The sequence below is a fragment of the Tiliqua scincoides genome, chromosome 5 (genome assembly GCF_035046505.1).
Source record: "Tiliqua scincoides isolate rTilSci1 chromosome 5, rTilSci1.hap2, whole genome shotgun sequence".
Classification (NCBI taxonomy): domain Eukaryota; kingdom Metazoa; phylum Chordata; class Lepidosauria; order Squamata; family Scincidae; genus Tiliqua; species Tiliqua scincoides.
Window position 1 is genome coordinate 13,735,146 of NC_089825.1, and position 2,630 is coordinate 13,737,775.

Sequence of the window (2,630 nt, forward strand, 5' to 3'; positions counted from 1 at the left end):
AGACCTTTGACCCAGGGCTGGGGAGGTCCACCACTGCACACACTTATCTGGGAGTAAGGCCCATTGGGAAAATAATGGGACTTACTTCTAAAAAGACATGCATAGGATTGGGCTCCAAGATGCACACAGGAAGGCAACATCAAAGAGAGACAGTAACAGAATGCTTGTTGTTAATTAAAATACAAGTTGACCCTGCAAGTTTTCTAATTAAATGAGTTCCTGGATTATTAGTTCCACAGGACATCTGAGGGTATTCTTCTGATCTCAGATCACAATAACAGTTCCTCTGGTTATAGCACAACCAAAGATGTTCAAAAGCACTACTGCTTTTGCCTGGCTGTCTTTCTGATATCCCAACAGCTAGCTCTAGATGCTTGTCCCCACCTCTCTCAGATTACCCCAATTCCCATCTCTGACTCAGGAACAACTTTAGATCAATGTAAATGAAGTCTGCTCAGAATTATTGGACAAAGGACAGCAATGGGGCTGGAGGCAGCACACAAAGGTGGTTACAGAGCAACCACAAGCCAGAAGGAAGTCCCACATCCTTACCAGATCAGTCAGAGGCACCTTCTCAACATACAGGTGTGAAGTCCCAGCAGTGCTTGCACAGCTCACTGACACAAGTGGCTTGCTACTGTCAGTTATATCCAGTCATGGTGCAATCAGAGCTGGGCTTGCCACAGTTGCTGCCTCACACTTCTCTTCGGTACAGACCCTTCTTCATTGCCCAGGGCTAAGTACTATCTCAGCCCTGATCTTACACTGCCCACCTTGGTAGTTGTAAGTTTCTCTATCCTCCATCCCCACAGGGTTGCACTCCACTTGGTGTCCAAGTCCTTGCTGGCTCCAAGGAAAGAGGGGTAGAAACCAAAGGGGAGCTGCTAGCCCAACAACCAGGATCCCCCCTCCAACCAGACTTTATAGTTCAGCCTTCATACCACCCCCCCCTTCCCTGCACATGCCAGTGCAACCCTCAAATAGCCTACCCACAATCCTCTCACCACTGGCCCTGCCTTATGAAGCCCTGGGCCCTCCCCTTGCTGGATTGCCTCTCTCCAATCCGCACTAAACTCCATTGTCCAGCCTCTGAGTTAAAGGGCCAACATTGCCCCAGAGTAGGGAGGCCCTCATCCTGCAAGGAGCAGATAACCCTATGCTTTGACAGCCTGGGATACAGTGGGAAGACCAGCCATGCTTTGGCCATATGGTACCTGCAGCTGCTTCCTTGCCAGGGCTGTGATGGGACAGCTGAAGTCTCTGAGATATTGGGGCACATTCAGAAGTAGGCAGTGGCTGTAAAGTAGGAAAGAGGCTCCAAGTTACCAATCTGGCAACTCTTTGTAGAGATCTTTCATCCCAGAATTCCGAACAGCAACTTTTGGACCCAAGCCTGCAAAAAGAAATCCCAGTTAGATCCTAGAAGCAGTTGGTTGTTTTGACATTTCAGCTATAATGACCAGAAAATGCTCCGCCCAAGAGGATTCCCCCTACACTGACCTGAGCATAAAAGTCTCAGGAAAAACTGTATGCCAAGGGCTGGTTGTGGTATATTGGGAGGTGGCCACTGTGGGATGGGAGTGGCAAGGGAAAGTTCCCGCTGTGGTTGGAAATGGGACCCAGCTGGCTTGGAAATCTGGTAGTATTTTTGCACCAAAGAGTACAAAGCTCCTAATGGGAACAAAATCACAGACTGAAGAAGCAAATGGGTGGGGGATCAGCAGGCAAGTTTAGTGCCATGGTTCGGATCCAAGCTTAGGTATGTGGTTAGGATCCAAATTGCACCCCCTGGTTACAGTTTGGTTAAACCTTTACGAAACATGAAAGCCCCAGTGGATCTAATCTGAAGCCAAAGGAAGCCAACTCCACCCTTCTTTGTGAAAACTGTTCAATCTATGCCTTATGTACAGATTAGTAATTCCAAAACTGTGAAATGAACTGCTTCAATAAATTAACTAATTAGAGGCTCCTTTGATCCCAAAGCACCCATCCACAGGAGGTACACCTTCTTTGCATCTTTCCATGAGTCAATGCCTTGGGTGGACTTGCCTCCTCCTAGTCCGGACAAATCCTATAAACAGTGGCCCAGTTTAGACAATCCAACAAATGATGGTTTGTTGGATGGTGAGTGTGAGCCTAAGGAATTCTGAGCCCACACACATTCTTCTCCCCTCCCCTTTATTTCCTCAACTCCAGAACAAAGTTGTGAAAGAGGAATCCTTGATAAGTCATAGGTCCATGAGTCATCTGAACCTGGGAGCTGTGGTTTAATTGTGGTTTACAAACCAGGATACAAAACTGATATTGGATTGGATCCCAGTTTCATATGCTAGTTTATAAAGCACAATTACTTTACAGCTTCTGCATTGGACAACACACAGAGTTGCGATTTAACTAACTATTTATTTTTACTCACAGCTGTAATGCAAGGGGTGGGGAAAGGGGAGGGGGAAGAAGGAGCACTCACACTTCTTAACCTCATTGCTATATTCCACCAACCCATTTAATGGATCATCTGAATGGATCTCCCCAGTGACTTAGGGAGAAACTTAAGTGATGGGCTCCTCTGGTGGCAGATATATCAACTAGAGATACTTCCAACATTCTCAAATTTCTCCCTGCATTTGGGA